Raw genomic sequence first — 19469 nt, 5'->3', positions numbered from 1 at the left:
TCCTTAAGCTCACCCTGTTAAAAGGAGGATTTAAACTCAATCAATGTAACTCCCCAGTGTACTTTCTTAAGAACTAAACTATAATGCAGTGTTTTTCAAAGTGTGATTCCCCACCAGTAGCACACCAGAGTTAGAAATGCAAGTAATTAGATCCCATCCCAGATCTGCTGAAAGAGAAACTTTGGGGGTGGGACCCCAAAGTTTCAACAAGCACTTCAGGTGATTCTGATATACACTGGCGTTTGGAAATCACAGCTACAATCTTTAGCGGTTGGGGGAAGGAGGGTGCTTTAAAAAAAAAAAAAAACACCCAAAAAAACGCCTAGAGCGGTTGGGAGCAATCCCAGAGTCCCTCCCATCTAAAGGCGAGCAAACTCCGATGTAGCTGCACTCCGCAGCTCCTGCCAACCCTTCTGGCCGGTGCGCAAGGCCTTCTGGGGCCTGTGGTCCACATCCCTGCCGAGCCGGAGCGCCTGCGCGTTGGCCGCCAACTCGCTCTAGTCGCTGTGGTCGGGGCTCGGGACCGGCTGCCATCTTAGTCGAGGGACTGAGGAGTCGTCGCCGCCCCGAGTCCCGGTAAACACCCGCGGGCCGACTGGGGTCAGTTCTCGGTAGAGGGGGTAGCCCGCATGAGAGTGTCCGAGGAGAACCAGGGGTGAAGGAGTGCGGGCGCGCGGGTGGGGTCCTTAGAGCCACCACTGCTCTCACGGAGCCGGTGCCCGTGGGGGGCGCGGGGAGCTCGGGCTAGTGGCCGAGGGGGTGGGTTGGCCGGAGGCGCGGAGGAGCCACTGTCTGGCCGGCGGCGTGGGGGAGCCCCTCGCCTTGCTGGCGTCAAGTCGTGAGAGGGCTGGGCCGTGGCGGGCGCCAGCAGGGTCCGGCTCCGCGCCCCTCAGTCCCGCCGGGGGCCACTCTCCCGCGGCCCGGCCTACGCTCGGGCCCGGCGGCAGCGGCCGCTCCGGCCGACGTGGCCCTGTGAGGGGCGGCGGCCGGGCCCACCTGACGCTCGGCTGGCCTTACCGAGACTTTTTGGAGCCCCTAGTCGCGAGGCGGGCCCAGCATAGCTGCTGCCTCCTCTTTCTTCCACTCCCCTCCTCCCTCCATTGTCCCCCATCGTGGTGGTCCCGGCCCGGGCGCCCTTTTCGGCGCCCGCTGCCCCGTCCGGCACCTCCCGGCGTCGAGTTTTGCAGACGTGGGAGCTGTCAGTGCCCTCCCCCTTGAGTGTCCTTTTCTTTAGCAGAGAAAAGAAAAAAGTAGCTGTGAACGTATTCTAAAGGTCGAAACGTGAGGAGGACGTGACTTAGGGGGAACTAAGCGGGGAACTCAAGTTTTCAGACGCAGTCCAGGGCCACGACTTAAAGGGAAACACAGGGTTTGTGCGCTGAAGGTAGACTTTGGGCCTAAAGAGGTGTAACAAGGTGAACGTGCAAACCACCCGAAATTCACGTCCCAGTAACAACTCAACTAGTTTGTTGGTTGTATGCGTATCTTAATCTTGTTACGTTTTCTGCCATGGTTCTACAGCTTCAGTATACCTTTTTTGGGAGTGAGTGTTGAGGAAGAAGAGTGGGATTTTTTTTCTTTGAAAATTCATGAGGCACTGGTGCCAGCCACTTATCATTGCACTTAGTTAGGGTCTCCCACATCTATTACTAATATAATTCGATTTTAAGCAAGTGTAAAGGCAGTGTATTTCTACCTTCAAAATCGGCTAAGGATTTCTCAGTTGAAATAAAGTTCTCATGGCAGATTGCTGAGAGCCTGCACTGTGTATTCATAGATGTACTCGAGGTACAGTTACTTCATTCTTAAGATTAGAAATGAAGGTGGAAATTCAACTGCTTTTTTTAAACAGAGAATGTAAGTTTTTTGGGTGTGAGTCCAAAAATAATTCCTTCATGTTCAGTATGTGAATCAAGTCAGAAAGGATATGAAATAAAAAACAAGCGCAAAATACTTTTTCACAGTATTCTGGAGGGAATCATTTCTAAATTCTTTTTAAAAAATTCTTTTCATCTATTGGAAGAGACAAACAAACCAGTAGTTCCCAAATTTGCCCATTAGAATAGAAATTCCAGGATCTCCTTTCCTGAGATTGATTTAGTAGGTCTGCTTTGGCTATGAAGAATTTTTTTTTTTTAAAACATGCCTCAGGAAATTCCATTGATCTTGGGAACCACTGAGGCAAACGGTACTGTGGACCTACCAAGAAATTCTCAAAAAGCTTTGAGACCGAAGAGGAAGTGACCAGTTCTGTCTGGGGTTGGCCGAGGAGGTCACAGGAGGTCACGGGAACTGCTCCTGGTCCTGTTGGGTCTTAGATGGTGAATAGGAGTGTGATAAGGGTGGGGAAAAGGACGGATAGGACAGTGGAAACACAATGCTGTGTGTAAATGCAGAAGATTGTAGGAGAAAAAGGGTTCAGGGAGTGGGATGGGGAAGGAGAGCATTGTGGGACATGAGTTCAGAAAGGTAAAAGAAGGTAACCATATGAAAAGTTCTAAGCATGACGCTAAAAAACTCGAATTTTATGTTAGCAGTGGATTCAGATTTTAAACGGGAAAGTGATCTCAATACGTGTGTTGTAGAAAGATTGCTCTGGTAATGAGAGTAAAAGGATGGAAAATGGCTATTGCAGAAGTCTAGCTGAGAGGTGAAAAGGCTTGATTTTGGAGGGAGGCTGTGGGGATGATCAAGGGATTGGATTTAGTTATTTACTAATGCATTATTGTTGCCATATTTTTGGATGAGGAATTTTTAGGGCCAGACTGGGTAAAAGACTCTTGTTCTGTATAAAGAACCCATTAGCAAATCTGAATAACATTGCCAAGTTATATATATTAATGGTATGAGAATGTATTGTTCATTTGCACTTTTGAAAAGTTAGAACCAGATTGGGTGCAGTTTGGAGGGGAGCTTGGAGATTAGACTGAAATTTATGACTATCAACACTATTGATCTAAGATTGTTTGAAGTGTTTTTCTCTCACACTCAGAAACCTGGTATAAGAATTTTAGAGTTGGAAGAGATTGCAGAGACTATTTAGTCCATGGTGGCAAATATATTTTGGTTTATGGACCAACCAAACTTTGAAATAGCTGCCAGAAGCATGGTATTGAGAAGGATTTGGGTCATATGTATTCTCTGGGAAAGTGAGTTATGATTGATTAGTGATGCTTCCTGTGGACACAGTTATCTAGTGGGAGATGTATGTGCCAAGTATATGCCATCCTTAGACTAGTTCAACCTATTAGTTTTCTGTTTAAAAAAAAATCCAAAACAGGTTAAATAATTTACCTAAAAGTAGTTAAGAGTTAGAGGTAGAAGTAGAACTGAGTTTTGTAACTCTTAGTTTGTTATTCTCCAGTGTTATCAAGATGAATGTGTGCTGCTAAAGAGCTTTTGGTATCAGACTAAAAGAAAAAGGGTATTTCTAGCCTGTGTCTCTTGACTGTTTAGGTAAAAGTTTGACAAAGAACTTTGGCCTAGAAGTAAATATTGTTGTATTTATTCTGACTTAAGACATTTGTTGTTAGTACTGATAGGAAGTAGTCACCTGTTTGTGGTTTTTTTGTTTTCTGTTTTTTTTTTTCACTTCCTTGTTTCTTACCATTCTCTCAGTTTTAGGTTTGGGGATTGGTTTCCTTTATGTGAGTTAAGGCAAAAGTATATAACTGACTGACTTTCTTTTCTTTCTTTCTTTCTTTCTTTCATACTTACAGCATTTCGCCAAATTCTAGGCTCATAATAAGCGCTTAGTAAAGGCATGTTGGTTTTTGTAGCTGTACATGAAGCTAGTTTTGAGTCAATATAAATTAGCAGGTGGGGGGTTTGCAGAATTGAATTACAGCATTATCTGGTTAGTAGATCGGCCCTCAGCTAAAAATACTGGGTTGGAAACTAGCCTCACAACTAGTAGTCATTAACTAGGAGCTGTTCTTCCTTCTGTTTAGCAGTGCTCTGTATTTGGAAAAGTGCTGCCACTTCAGCTCTTTTGCATTCAGAACTGACTATACTCTGATCCTTGAAGTGCTTTTTCTTTTCCTATCCCTAGGAGCCTCCCAAATTGCAGGGATCATCCCTACAGTGACCCCAATAGTTAGAGTATATGCTTATATTGCCATCCTCATTTTGTCATGTAGACATCATAGCCAGGTGGACTTCATCCCCATACTATGTTTGGGTCCTTTTCCCCTTGACTCACTTTATCCTGCCTGCCCTATCAAAAACTATCTATCCCCCCTCCCCCAATGATCTATCCCATGAAACTTTTATTATTTTTTTCAAGTAATCTCTGTGCCCAACATAGGGCATGAACTCATGACCCCAAGATTAAGAGTCACATGCTCTACCAAATGAGCCAGCCAGGTACCCCTTTTCCATGAAACTTAAAAAGACATTGTGTTGTCAGGTTCCCAAGGTCATTGCTAATCTGATATGTTTAACCATAGGAATAACGTGTTAATGGACCCTCCTTCCCCTCTCAGGTAACATGCATTTAACAGTGGCCTTCTGGAGACAACGCCTTAACCCAAAGAAGTGACTCCAGCTGTGAGAACTTCAGGTATGGTGGCAGGCCTGTGAAAGAGATTGGGGGGCAGGAATGGTGCAGAGGGTGAGCTCTGGTCATATAACTGCTGTGGGGAGGGAGGTAGGTGAAAGAGGATGTTGAAGAAATAGGCAGTTTCCACTTGGATCTGAAACCGAGTCTCCTCTATAAGCATTAGCCTGTGAGCCACACTTTGCCCTTACTTTAGGTGCTCTGACTTTTTTTTTCTTTTTTAAGTTTATTTATTTGAGAGAGAGAGAATGAATTTGCGGGGGAAGGGTAGAGAGAGAGGGAGAGAGAGAATCCCAGGCCTGCTCCAAGCTCTGCACTGAGTGTACTGTGGGGCTTGATCTCATAACCATGATGTCAGATTATGACCTGAGCAGAAATCAGGAGTTGGACATTTAACTGAATGAGCCAAACCCAGCGTCCTTGACTTCTCTGTTTTTCTAGTTTTCTTGAACATATACTTTTCCTACTTAGCGCTGTTTTATAAACATTTATTCTGCGTATTCTTGTCCAGATATGTGCAGGTGTACAGTTAAAAAGTGTAAGTAAAAAGAAGGCAACATGATGAAGCGGAAAAAGATTAGAGGACTTGGAAAGAAAAGGTCTGGGGTTCTGATTTGATTCTGCCACTGACAGACTGACTTTTGACAAGTTATTTAATCTTGCCTGGACTCAGTTTTTATATCTGTAAAATAGATGTATTGATTTCTACCTGCTTTTCTGACATTGTTGTGAGGCTCAAATAAAATAATACAAGTTAAAGCTTTAGAAAAAAATGAATTTACAACTTAAGACATTACCTGAGTCTACAAGGACAGTAATTGGCAGTAATACTGAGAAGGAAAACATGAGAACAGGACAAATTCACTTTAAAGGATCAGGAGAGAGAAAAGGAAGACTACTGGATAAGAAAGAAAAGTAGAGCATGATAACAGTCAAACAGGAAGAGAATAAGGAGTGAATGAAGTAGAACTAATGAATTGGTAGGTGAGAAAGCTGAATAGGACAAAGAGTTGTCCCTTTCACTTGCCTCACTCTAACCTTGCGGCTCTTTGTTATCATTACCACTTCTCTTCATATAAATGTCCTATCCATACTTAGATTCCTTTCTTCACCATAAACATCAGTGTTTATTCATACCTCTGTGTGACCCTTTGTGTTAATTTATATTTTTGTTGATTGTCCTGTAAATGCTTAGAGACCAAGACTATGATTTGCTTGTTATGGTGTCCATGGCCATTGCTATTAAAAAATGTGTGCTTACTCTGTTCTTTTTTATAATTATGGAGAGAAAGGAAGGAGATAGGGGGAGCTTTGTGAAAGATAGTAGGAAAGGAAGTGGCTAAGAGGGAAAGTAGATAAACAAGACATGGTAAGAATTCTCAAAAATAATGAAAGGAAATACATGAAAATGAAAAATACATAGAGCAAAGAAAAGGGGGGGGGGGAGGAGATGGTGTTATCTGCAGCAAAGGAACAAGGCAGCTTTCATTTCTTTAATGGTGATGTAATACCTCACAAAAAGTTATGTGTTGGGAAAGATCATTCTCCATACCAAGTATCTTTAAAATATTTCGAAAAGTATCCACTGCATCCTGAGCTCACAGAATAGTTCTTTGTGGAAAGAAAACTAGGGCAACATTCAGGAGACCTGGGTTCTATCCTTGGTATTACTTGTTACTTAGTTCTGTAGTCTTGGGCAATTCACTTAAATCCCTGGGCCTCCACTACCTCACTTGTCTATTAAAGGTATTGAACATGATGATCTCTCAGTTTTCTTCTAGCTCACTCTTTGATTATATTTTGTGTTTCATGGGCTGACTCACTAATTTTTTAGGGCTTTCTTGATATCACAATATACGATAGGCCTTAGAAATATCTTTTTTTTTTTTTTTTTAAAGAAATGGAAGTCTTCTTTAAAAATTTTTTATTTTTATTGAAAAATTTTAAAATTTTTATTTTATCTTAGCACAGTTTGGGGAGGAGCAGAGAGAGAGGGAGACACAGAATCCAAAGCAGGCTCCTGGCTCTGGGTTGTCAGCAGGGACCCATTTACCACGAGATTCTGACCTGAAGGATCGTGACCTGAAGCTTAACAGACTGAGCCACCCAGGGGCCTCACCCAGTTTTTTTTTTTTTTTTAATGTTTATTTATTTATGGAGGGGAGGGGCAGAGAGAAAGGGAGAGAGAGAGAGAATCTCAAGCCGACTCTACACCCAGCCCAGCACTTAGCCTGACATGGATCCCAGGATTGTGAGATCATGACCTGAGCCGAAGTCAGACACTTAACCGACTGAGCCACCCAGGTGCTCCTTACCAGTAATTATTATAAAAAGCAAGGTGATAAATACTATAATGAAGATCACACTGCATTGCAGTTTAAAGTACTAACTTTAGTCTTTTGCTTCCTTTAATATAATTGAATATGTGCTAAGTGCTGCTCTGTGCTATGTATTGTAGAGACACATGCTGAAAAAAAAAGCAGTCCCTGCCCTCAAGAAAGTTTGAGTATTTTTTCACATCTGGAAACTGCTTACCCTAATTTTCCCTTCTGTCCCAGGAAGTTTTATACTGTATCATCACTTCATGGTTTTAATCTAAGAATTCATATGCATATTTGATCTTGCCACACTCCAGAAATGTTTGATAACATACTTGCTTTCTGCGAAAATGTATATTTTATTGGATCTGACGTTTTTTCTGTCAGTGACAGAGACATTTTTCTTTTAAGATATGGAAAATATCCAAATGCCATCTGGATGGCATGTTTAGGTGGACTTTGGTTTGCTTCTTATTCATTCAGAGAAAGAGTAAGATCTATAATTTAGCCTTGATTAGTTGTTCCAGGGAATCCAGTTAGTCACAGAGGAGAGGATGCTACTCGAAAGGAGTCATATTGTAGGGGTTAACAATGTGTACTGGAGTTTGGTTTTGAATTTTGGCTCTACCATGCATTGGAGGATGACTTTGGGCAAGTTCCTCATCTGTAAATTGGGAATAGTAATAGCATATTACTATATATGGTTGTGTGGATTAAATAAGATAATGTATTTTTGCTTGCACAATAGTTGGTTCAAGTATTAGTTGCTATTGTTATTATCATTCCTACCAACCTTGTCTTAAAATTATTGTCTCAATTCATTAATTCATAAAGTAAGCTTATCTAGGGTGAGCATTGTAAATTTAAATGCCTATAAGGGCTAAATGAACATTTTAAATAGTAATGATCAGGTCGGGATTAAGTGAACTAGGGAATTCATGTTCCTCTAATGAGGTAGCTGTTAAGTAGCTTTGGCTTACCTTTTAATTTTTTATTTATTTTATTAAAAAATGTGTTTAACATTTACTTATTTTTGAGAGAGAGACAGAGAGCAAGTAGGGGAGGGGCAGAAAGAAAGGGAGACAGAGTCCGAAGTGGGCTCCAGGCTCTGAGATGTCAGCACAGAGCCTGACACGGGGCTCGAATTCACGGACAGGGAGATCATGACCTGAGCTGAAGTCGGACGCTCAACTGAGCCACCCAGGCGCTCCTTTGGTTTATCCTTTTAAAAAGTTAAAGGTAGGGGGCGCCTGGGTGGCGCAGTCGGTTAAGCGTCAGACTTCAGCCAGGTCACGATCTCGCGGTCCGGGAGTTCGAGCCCCGCGTCAGGCTCTGGGCTGATGGCTCAGAGCCTGGAGCCTGCTTCCGATTCTGTGTCTCCCTCTCTCTCTGCCCCTCCCCTGTTCATGCTCTGTCTCTCTCTGTCCCAAAAATAAATAAATGTTGAAAAAAAAAATAAATAAAAAGTTAAAGGTAAAATTGACCATTTTAACCAATAAAAAAATACATTAATTCATGGGGTGCTCGGGTGGCTCAGTTGGTTAAGCGTCCAACTTTTTTTTTTTAAATGTTTGTTTATTTTTGAGAGAGAGAGAGACAGACAGACAGACAGACAGACAGACAAAGTGTGAGCAGGGGAGGGGCAGGCAGACAGGGAGACACAGAATCTGAAGCAGACTCCAGGCTCTGTGCTGACAGAGCCTGAAGCCTGCTTAGGATTCTCTCTCTTCCTGTCTCTTTGACTCTCCTCTGCTCATGTGCGTGCCCTCTCTCTCTCTCCCTCCTTCTCAAAATAAATAAATAAACATTTAAAAAAAGTGTAATTCGGTATCGGTTCACTATTGACCTAGTGGGGAGTACAGGACCAAGTGTGGCCTGAATATCTTTTTTTTCTAAACAGAAGCAGGGAATCTAGGTTTTGTGAGAAACCTTTTATTTATTTACTTTTTTAACATTGGCAACTTTTGAAATCATAATATAAACACTGTGGGCCAAGCAAATCACCACTGTGGGTAGGATTTGTCTTATGGGTTGCCACTTTGCAACCTCTGTTCTGGGGCTTGACTTTTTGCATCATAACCCATGTTCCCTGCCTTCTGGGAAGAAAGTCCTTACCCACATAAAGTTTTAAAACAGTTCATGCAATACCTCAGAGCAGTCTAGGGCTGAATGAGAAGTATGCAGAATAATTATTAAGGCAGAGAGGAGGAGGAAAGTTATTTAAGAGTGGAATTCAGAATGGGCAAAGGTATGGAGACCGGAATGGACTTCAGATGGTAGTAGTACAGTGAGTAGATTAGTTGGAGTTTAGATTAGTTTGAAGAGGCTGTATGTGGGCCTGGTAATACAAGAAAGCTTGGAAAAGTTAAAAGACCAGACTTCTTGTTTTGCGATAACCTTAAGTCCTATTGACTGACAGGATAAAATGGTATTTTATGGCAATTTATTAGGTAATATTGAGGTCTACAGAATTTACTAGGGTTGGTAGTGTCTGGAGGCAAGGTGACGAGGCTAGGGAGGTAGGTGATAGTGGGAATGAAAAGGAAGGGACAAAAGATTGTATAAGACACAAAAGCATATATATGGGTCACCCTGTGACAGTGGGACCCTGCAGTAGATAAAGAGGGCCAATTGTGAAAGCTTTTCCCCTATTCATTCTTTTGTAAAAACTGGGATACGTGAAGATAATACTATTATCCCTCCTTTTTCATGTTATGGATCTTGCTTTATCACTCTCTCAGCCCCAGCACCCTCCTTATTGATGGATCACATACATAGTCTTATGATTTCCTGGCTTGCACAAGTAGAATAGATAAAAGAGGAAACAAAGTAGTTTAGCTGCTTACCACATTTCTAGTTTTGGATTTTTGGTGATCTCTGTTAACCTCTATTAAGTTTCATTAGACTTTATACGTGGAATTTTTGTATTTACCAAAGTTTGGAAACACTGACAAATAGCGTGCTCGTGGCAAAGATACAGAATTTTGCTGCAGAAACTTGACATGATAATTAATTCATGATCTAGAATGTTTAAAGAAACTGATAAATGTTGTAGAAAGGTGGAATGTGTATCCTGTATAACTTTAGAAAGTGATTTTTAGGATTTTATTTTCACTAGGTCTTTTGGCTTGTTTATAGTTTCTCATGAAAATTTTTGTGACATGTTGCAGGGAAGTTATTCCTTGGCTAAAATGCCAAATGTAGTTATTCTAAGTAGGCTTTTTGTAAGTAAGCTGAATAGTATGTTAGATGTAGCCTGAGTATTAAGAATATTTGAGATGCAGCAATATTTCCCTCATTGATGAATAAAAGTACTGAACCGAACCTCTGAAAAGTACAAAAAGTTGCTGCCGTCAGAGAGATGCAGCAGTAGGGTGAATAGATTTGAGCTAAATCTAAGTCTCATTTATGGAGAAGAGATTTTTTTTTTGTAAGCATGGTCTAACCTAGTTTTTGGAATTCATTTATTCTGAATATTGAAAGGGATTTCCAGGTGATTCATTTAATTATAGATAGCTTTGGAAGTGGGAAGGCGAGGAACACGAGAGAGGGATTAGCTGCATTTGTTTCTGTGGAAAGTCAGTAGTCAAAAGGAAATCCCAGATTATCTTTTTCTGTTCTTAAGTTTTTTTTGGAGGAAAGATATTTACTACAGGTCTTAATTAAAAACTGTATTCAATATATATATTGAAATGTGCAGAACTTAGTTACTACGGCTTTTCTTTGTCTAGAGTGTTGCTTTTTTTTTCAACGTTTATTTATTTTTGGGACAGAGAGAGACAGAGCATGAACGGGGGAGGGGCAGAGAGAGAGGGAGACACAGAATCGGAAACAAGCTCCAGGCTCTGAGCCATCAGCCCAGAGCCTGACGCGGGGCTCGAACTCACGGACCGCGAGATCGTGACCTGGCTGAAGTCGGACGCTTAACCGACTGCGCCACCCAGGCGCCCCTAGAGTGTTGCTTTTATCTGCTGTTATCTCCTTGCCCTTTGTCTTTGTCCTTGAGGGTTTTTTACTGTATTTCTTTATTTTGTTTTGCTGGTGTTTCAGGAGGGAATGAAACAATGGAGTGCTTATGTTCAGTCAGCCCTGTAAGTTTATTTTACCATATAAATTGATATTTTCATCTGGAGTAACAATGAAAATGATGAACTTATCCGTCCTAATTATTTTTTGTTTGTTTCTTACTGTGGTAAAATATACATGACATAAAATTGACCATTTTGAGCATTTACAAAAAAATTTTTTTAACATTTATTTGAGAGAGAGCACAAGTGGGGGAGGGGCAGAGAGAGAGGGAGACACAGAATCCAAAGCAGGCTCCAGGCTGTCAGCACAGAGCCCAACATGGGGCTCGAACCCACAGACCGTGAGATCATGACCTGAGCCAAAGTTGGGCGCTTAACCAACTGAGCCACCCAGGCGCCCCAACCATTTTTAAGTGTTTAGTTTAGTGACATTAAGTACATTCACTTTGTTGTATAGCTATTACCATTGTGCATCCTCAAGAGGTTTTTCATCATCTCACTGAAACTCAGTGCATATTAAAAAATAACTCAACCATTCCCCTTCCCTCAACCCCTGGTAACCATTATGCTACTTTTTGTCTCTGTATAGAATTTGACTATTTTAGGAACCTCATGTAAGTGGAATCATACATTATTTGTCCTTTATGTTTGGCTTGTTTCACTTTGCATGTCTTCAGGTTCATGTGTTAGCATGTGTCAGAATTTCATTCCTTTTTAAGGCTAATATTTTATGTGTGTACCACATTTTATCCATTCATCTGTTGATGGACATTTAGCTTATTTTCACCTTTTGGCTATTGTGAATAATGATGTTATGAATGTGGGTGCTGTTCTGAGTCAGTATTTTTAGGTATATCCCTAGAAATGGAATTCCGGGATCGTGTGGTAATTCTGTGTTTAATTTTTTGAGGAACCACCATACTGTTTTCCATAGCAGCTATACCATTTTAAATTCCCACTGGCAGTGCACAAGAATTCCTGTTTTCCACACTGAGACCAACATTTGTTATTTTCTGTTTTGTTTTTAAATAATCATCCTAATGAGTGAATAGGTATCTCTTTGTAGTTTTGATTTTCATTTCTCTAATGATTAATGATATTGTCTTTTCATGTACTTACTAGCTGCTAGTATATTTTTTGAGAAATGTCTGCTCAAGTCCTTTGCCCATTTTTTAATTGGGTTGTTTGGATTTGGTGTCTTAATTATTTTATAGGCTTCCGTCCATATCTTTTCTGTTTCTGAGTCTACTGCTCTTCTCCTTTCCTATTGTTGGCAAAGCAACAAGAACCATTCTCTCCAATGTATAGGCCCTTAGTAAATGTTTGATGATACAAGGTTAAAAGTAGGGCTTTCTGGAAAGGTAAAGGTTGATTGGGGCAAAGCCTTCATTATAGTTTTGGAGTTCTGTATTCTCTTTTAACAACTTACTTGGTGGGGTAAACATTTATGAAAGATTATGCTTTTAGGCAAAGAAGTCCCTGTGTTACTTAAATTTCATTTTAGAGGGGCACCTGGGTGGCTCAGTTGGTTAAGCGTCATGACTCTGTTTCATCTCAGGTCATGATCTCACGATTTGTGAGCTTGAGCCCCTTGTGTAGCAGGCACTGCTTGGAATTCTCTCTCTCCCTCTGCCCTTCCCCCACTCACATCATTGCAGATGTGTGTGTTCTCTTTCACTCTCAAAATATAGACGTTAAAAAAATTTTCATTTTAGAGAAGGAAAATTTCTTATTAAAAGAAATTTGATTCTTGTCTAAGAGGCTTGCTGTTACTGTTTGCCTGAGAAAATACAAGTAAGCTTGAGGTATCCAAAGAAGGGTTTTACTTTTTGTAATTCCTGTTTTAATCATTTCAATCTCATTCACCTTTTAAAAAGTAATCTCCATACCCAACGTGGAGCTCGAACTCACAACCCCAAGATTGAGAGTTGCTTGCTCTACTTACTGAGCCAGTCAGGTGCCCCTCAGTGATATTTTTTTTTTTTTTTTTTTTTAATATTTTAAGTAATCTCTGCACCCAATGCAGAGCTTGAACCCACAACCCTGACCCAGATCAAGAGTCACATGCTTCAACAACTGAGCCAGCCAGGCACCTCTCACTTCTTAACTTTTTGTTATGTAATGATTTGGGATTACTTACTTTGAGACTGCTATTTATTAGGGTTTTTTGTTTTTGTTTTAGACAAGAGGAGGTTAGGAGTGATCCTAGACTTGATATACATCTTAATTTTGAAAAGGACAAACCTGAGTAAGTTCAAGTGTAGCAATGACATAAGTATATTTTCTTTTCCTGTTATCTTTTTGGCACCTTTAAGGAACCATGGTTTCATTTTTATTTATTTTTTAAATGCTTATTCTGAGAGAGAGAGAGGGACAGAAACAGGGAGAGAGAGAACCCTAAGCAAGCTCCATGCTGACAACACAGGCTTGATCTCATGAACTGTGAGAACATGACCTAAGCCAAAATCAGTAGTTGAAATCAAGAGTTGGTCACTTAACTGACTGAGCCACCCAGGTGCCCTGGAACCATGGTTTTAAATCATGAACACTGAACAAAGCTAGAGATCTCTGGTTTGGGCCACATCTTTTGTTCTGACTTTGGACAGTCCATTTTTATTGGATTGTTGTTATTGAGTTTTAAGAGTTTTATGTAAATTCTGGATATATCCTCTATCAGGTATGTATTTTACAAATATGTTCTCCCAGCTTTTGCTTATCTTGTCATTATCTTAATAGTGTCTTTTGAAAAGTAGAAGTTCCTAATTTTGATGAGGCTTAATTTTTTTTTAATTTATTGATTTATTTTTTTAAATTTACTTCCAAATTAGTAAGCATCTAGTGCCACAATGATTTCAGGAGTAGATTCCCCAGTGCCCCTTACCCACTTAGCCCATCCCCCTTCCCACAACCCCTCCAGCAACCCTCAGTTTGTTTTCCATATTTATGAGTCTCCTCTGTTTTGTCCCCCTCCCTGTTTTTATATTATTTTTGTTTCCCTTCCCTTATGTTCATCTGTTTTGTCTCTTAAAGTCCTCATATGAGTGAAGTCATCTGATTTTTATCTTTGTCTGACTAATTTCACTTAGCATAGTACCCTCCAACTCCATCCACGTAGTTGCAAATGGCAAGATTTCATTCTTTTTGATGGCCAAGTAATACTCCATTGTATAGATATACCACATCTTCTTTATCCATTCATCCATCGATGGACATTTAGGATCTTTCCATCCTTTGGCTATTGTTGATAGTGCTGCTATAAACATGGGGGTGCCTGTGTCCCTTCAAAACAGCACACCTGTATCCCGTGGATAAATGCCTAGTAGTGCAATTGCTGGGTCATAGGGTAGCTCTATTTTTAGTTTTTTGAGGAACCTTACTGTTTTCCAGAGTGGCTACACCAGCTTGCATTCCCATGATGAGGCTTAATTTTTCAATTTTTTCTTTTATGGGTGGTACTTTTATTGTCACGTGTAAGAAATCTTTGCCTGACTGGGCAATCCATTTAACTTTCTTGGATTTCCATTTGCTTACTTACAAGAACAAATAAGATGTGTTTGATATTTTGACTTCTTTGAAATAATAGTTTTATTTAGCATCTTTTTGGAGTCAAAATAGAGGCGGTAGTCTTTGGATAGAATACTAAGGTGAAAACCTACAGACCCAAATTGGAGTATAGAATTGGCTCTGCTTTTATAATCCTATTTATTTACTAATGGGTAAATGATAGTTTTCTCTTCTCCCCTCCCCCCACAATTACTTAGGGCCCTTGGATGTAAATGATTCTATGTGATTTTTTTCTGGGTTTTTGATACAATTTGAGTAACAATGCTTTTTGGCTCCTTTAAATAAAAATGTGTATAAATTTGTTTATAGTGTTTACATACATATTACTCAGTAACTCATTAATATTGCCTCTAGTTTACTTGATAGTTCTTAGATCATGTTTAGAAATGATCTGAGAAAGGTTTGTTGGAAGGATGAGGGATGGTGGCTATCAGGATCTTGTATTTTTTTTTTTTAATTTTTTTTTTTTCCTTCAACATTTTTATTTATTTTTGGGACAGAGAGAGACAGAGCATGAACAGGGGAGGGGCAGAGAGAGAGGGAGACACAGAATCGGAAGCAGGCTCCAGGCTCCGAGCCATTAGTCCAGAGCCTGACGCGGGGCTCGAACTCCCGGACCGCGAGATCGTGACCTGGCTGAAGTTGGACGCTTAACCGACTATGCCACCCAGGCGCCCCAGGATCTTGTATTTTAAGGGCAATTCATGGGTGTTAAGAGATGGTCAGAAACCATAGTTTCCTGGGAGCCAGGAAGTTCAACTTTATATGTAATTAGGTTGTATAATTTCACACAAGCATTGTTTGCAAAAGAGAGCAGTATTTATTGTAGCACAATGGTAGTTATATTTATTGTGGCATATCAAATCATGAAACTCTAGCAGTAGATAGTCAAAAACAGGAAATAACTTGTGATAGTAGTTAATATTAAAATATTTGTTAGGTGTTTGAGAGAACAGAGGGAAAATCACCTTCTAAAGTAGTGGGTACAGAGTTCAAACCAGCAAATAAATGCTAAAAGTTTGATTCTGGTGCCAGTTTCCTTAGATTCTGTTGTCATACTATTGAACCTTGGAAGTTATACCTTTGGGGGTGCCTGGGTGGCTCAGTCAGTTAAGTGTCCGACTTCAGCTCAGGTCATGATCTCATGGTCCGTGAGTTCAAGCCCCGCATTGGGCTCTGTGCTGTCAGTTCAGAGCCTGGAACTTGCTTTAGATTCTGTGTCTCCCTCTCTCTCTGTCCCTCTCCCACTCATACCCTCTCTATCAAAAAATGAATAAACCGGGGGCGCCTGGGTGGCGCAGTCGGTTAAGTGCCCGACTTCAGCCAGGTCACGATCTCGCGGTCCGTGAGTTCAAGCCCCGCGTCGGGCTCTGGGCTGATGGCTCAGAGCCTGGAGCCTGTTTCCGATTCTGTGTCTCCCTCTCTCTCTGCCCCTCCCCCATTCATGCTCTGTCTCTCTCTGTCCCAAAAATAAATAAACGTTGAAAAAAATGAATAAACGTTAAAAAAAATTTTTTTTTAAAGGAAAGTTATACCTTTGTGTTTTCTCTTTGAATAAAATAATCATCTTTTGATGCATATGCTTTAGATACACACCCATACACTTGGTTGGAAAATGGGAAGGGAGCTTTCATTTATCTGAGATCATTCACATGATGTTCAGAGCCAAGGCGTCACTTTTGAGGGGGAGAGGGAATGGTTTACATCTCTCTCTGCTAACGTAACTTTTTCCAGTAAATAAGAAGGCAACTTTTCCGCATCACGCGTGGGTTTGAGTTCATTCCCACTTATTGAGAATGTTATGGAAATGAGCATATACCTTTTAGCCCAACCCAAAGAACTCTTACCCCCCTCTTACAATTCCTTCAGGAACTCATACACCAAGTTCAGTTCCTTTGCTATCATTAGTGGAGAATGGGATCTAAACATTGTTCCTTCTAGTTAGTCCCTGCTACAGTGACTGGAGAGAGCAGGATCTAGTTTTCAATCCAGCTGGGTGGTGTGGCTACTGGTTGCATGCACAAGAACTGTTACCACCTCCATGTTCCACTTTCAACTGAATTGAGGCTCCATTCTTCACAGTAGTGGATGGCAAATGAATACAGAATTTTTAAAACCCATGCTTTGATACATAGCTCTTTCACTTGAGTGGTGATTTGAGAACATGGTCAAGTGGCCTTGTCCAAAGGAGACTACTCAGTGTTTACAGTTGCAGTGTATACTTCTGTATTTTATTTTATGAAAAAAAATTTTTTGATGTTTGTTTATTTTTGAGAGTGAGAGAAGGAGGAGGAGGAGGAGGAAAAGAGAGAGAGACAGAGAGAGAGATAGAATCTGAAGCAGGCTCCAGGCTCTGAGCTGTCAGCACAGAGCCCGAGGCGGGGCTCCAACCCATGAACCCTGAGATCATGGCCTGAGTTGAAGTCGGTCGCTTAACCAACTGAACCACCCAGGCACGCCTATACTTGTGTACTTCAGTAAGGCTGTTTGAGAGTTAGACTTCATTAGGTTTTAGTTCTCTGAATACCACTGTGTACTTTAGCTCTTTGTACTTGTGCTTCAACAAGCAGTTTTTCTCCTTACTGGCTTAATATGTTTTCTGAAATGTCTTTTTGGTGGCTTCTTTTCAGAATTATAGGTCCATATAAATTATTGGAAGGTTTTCTGGGTCAAAATAGATGTGACCTATAAAAATAGCTGATTATGTTGGATATGTTATTTCTGAAAACAAGCAAATTTCATAATATCCTGACTATTTAATTATTTTTCTATAATTAGGATACATGTTTTAAAATAAGGCTAGTTTGCTGTTTGTTGCCTATGGGACAAGATATTACTGAAATGATCTTGTAAAGTGTGCCTTTCTCCATATTTTTATTTCTACTGCCTTTCAGGAAGATGTTAAGGTTAGTTTTCACCTCTGGCAATGTTTTAACACCTCTTTTCTACATTAGACGTTCTGTCACATTTTTCTAGTGTGATAGTAAACATTACTCAAATGATAAAAAGCTGACCCTATTTTAAGTTTTTTTTTTTTTGTAACTGACAGACTAAGAGGTAATAGATAATTTTAATATTGTACTGTATCTTAGATTCAAACTGATATCTTCAGTGGTTCAAGTCAGTGTTTTACCAGGTGAAGGTATCCACATCACTGTACTTGATTGTGAAAGCTTTTTCAAAATCATGTAAAAAGTCAGTTATTTTTGATAGGAAGTTAAAGCAGAGGTATCCATCTCATCTCTATATCTTATGAATTTTAAAGCTGTAGATAGAGGCAAAGTTGAAGTTGTTTTAAAAATTGAATGTTAGGAGAAGGAAGAGGGGGTTAACGAAGGATAGATTATAAAATAAAAGGGACACTAGAAAAGACAAGTTAATTTAGCAGTGAGATATGGAGGTAGGAGGGAGGTACTGGAAAGGAAGAATGGGTCCTCGAGAGATCTCCCCAAGATACTTAGGAGAGTTAGAGTCATTTTTTTTCCCCTTTATATTGTGGAAACTAGATTAGCATTTTTTTGTCATTCACGGTGAGAATACTTTTTTATTTTTTTTAAGTTTATTGAGATGTAACTTGCACATAGTAAAATTAATCCTTTTCTAGTAGTGTACAGGTCTTTGAATTTTGGCAGACATTTGCAGTCTTGTAGCCCTTTGTGTTTATTTGTTTGAGAGAGAGAGAGAGCAGGAGCTAGGAAGAGGGGCAGGGTGGGGGAAGAGAGAGTCTTAAACAGGCTTCAAGCCCAGCTTGGAGCCTGATGTGGGGCACAGTCCCATAACTCTGGGATCATGACCTGAGCCAGAATCAAGAATCGGACGCCCAACTGATTGAGTCACCCAGGCGCCTCTATTTTTTTTTTTTTTTTTTTTTTTAAGTAGACTTCATTCCCAGCGCAGAGCCCAACATGGGGCTTAAACTCAGGACCCTGAGGTCAAGACCTGAGCTGAGATCAAGAGTCAGGTGCTTAACCCACTGAGCCACCCATGCATCCCTCTAGGAAGCACTGATGTTTTCTGTCCCAACAGTTTTTCCTTTTCTAGAATGTCATTTAAATAGAGTCATAGGATGTAGCAGTTTCCTAGAATTGCTCTAACAAGTTATACACACTGGTTAGTTTTTAAAACAATGGAACCTTATTCTATCACAGTATTGGAGTCTAAAAGACCAAAATAATGGGTCAGCAGGGTTAGAATTTATCAGAAGGGAGAATCTATGCTGTGCCTCTCATAGCTTCTGATGGATGTTGGTGATCCTTGCATTCTTTGGCTTTGTATATGCTTCTTTCCAATCTCTGCCTTTGTCTTCATATGGTATTCTGTGTGTCATCACCTTATCTTTATTCTGTGCATGTCTCTATGTCCAAATTTTCTTCTTACAAGGTCATAAGTCATTTAAATAAGGTTCTCCTCATCTTAACTTGATTACATCTACAAAGACCCTTTAAGACCAAGTGAGGTCACATTCTGAGGTTTCAGGTAGACAAATTTTGGGGGAGACACTTCTCAACATAGTACATTGGTTATGTACCCTTTTTTTTTTTAATGTTTGAAATGTTACTTAAAAAAACAACAACATCATATAGGGGTATCTGGGTGGTTCAGTTAGTTAAGTGTCTGACTCTTGATTTCAGCTCAGGTCATGATCTCAGGGTTGGTGAGATCGAGACCCACATAGGGCTCTGTGCTGACAGTGCGGAGCCTACTTGGGATTCTCTCTCTGCCCCTCCACTGTTCATTTATACACAGGTATGCTTGCATGCTCTCTCGTCTTTCAAAATAAATAAACTTAATAAAACTCTTAAAAAATAATTATACAGTAAAATTGGCTTTTGTGTGTGTATGTGTACAGTTGTATGAACTTTAACATATGTATAGGTTTTTGCAACACCGCAGGCAGGATACAGAATAGTTCCATCATGCCAGAAACCTCCCTTGTACTTCATTTTGTAGTCCTATCCACCCTCCACTCTTCACAGCCACAGATTTGTTATCTATCCCTAT

General features: G+C 40.4%; 1 protein-coding gene across 4 annotated transcripts in view; it reads left to right on the top strand.

Annotated features, from left to right (window-relative positions):
- Positions 1-454: 454 nt before the first annotated feature.
- Positions 455-19469, top strand: part of ITCH (itchy E3 ubiquitin protein ligase) — a 147522-nt gene continuing 128507 nt past the window's right edge. For 2 of the 4 annotated variants that reach the window (XM_047854672.1, XM_047854674.1), the window contains exons 1-2: positions 455-576; positions 4485-4561. The gene's annotated coding sequence lies outside the window, so the exon portion shown is untranslated. Of the gene's footprint in view, positions 601-4484; positions 4562-19469 lie in introns of all 4 variants that reach the window. The other 2 variants (XM_047854673.1, XM_047854675.1) reach the window with 2 other exon arrangements.

The sequence above is a fragment of the Prionailurus viverrinus genome, chromosome A3 (genome assembly GCF_022837055.1).
Source record: "Prionailurus viverrinus isolate Anna chromosome A3, UM_Priviv_1.0, whole genome shotgun sequence".
NCBI lineage: Eukaryota > Metazoa > Chordata > Mammalia > Carnivora > Felidae > Prionailurus > Prionailurus viverrinus.
The sequence above is the reverse complement of the archived record's forward strand: the minus strand, read 5'-3'. Positions and strand labels throughout refer to the sequence as shown.